Raw genomic sequence first — 318 nt, 5'->3', positions numbered from 1 at the left:
CGCCCGTACGTCGCAGTAGCTCCGTATTACTCGAACTTCCGCCAAGGCTTGGGGGACTCGGCATAACAAACCCGTGTAAAATAGCGGACATGGAGTTCCAAAACTCTGTCAAGCTCTCAGCCAGCCTAACTCAGGCCATAATAACGCCTGATACAACACAACAAAAAACAATCAAAATGGAAATTACAAAAAATAGAGAAACAAAGCAGAGGGCACAACTTCAAGAACTAACCTCTATAATTACTGAGGATATGTAAAGAAGAATGAGTATGGCACGCGAAACCGGCGCCTCTAACTGGTTGACCAGTTCCCCACCCA

Source organism: Penaeus monodon, chromosome 20, assembly GCF_015228065.2.
Source record: "Penaeus monodon isolate SGIC_2016 chromosome 20, NSTDA_Pmon_1, whole genome shotgun sequence".
Classification (NCBI taxonomy): domain Eukaryota; kingdom Metazoa; phylum Arthropoda; class Malacostraca; order Decapoda; family Penaeidae; genus Penaeus; species Penaeus monodon.
Note: the sequence above shows the minus strand (reverse complement) of the source record.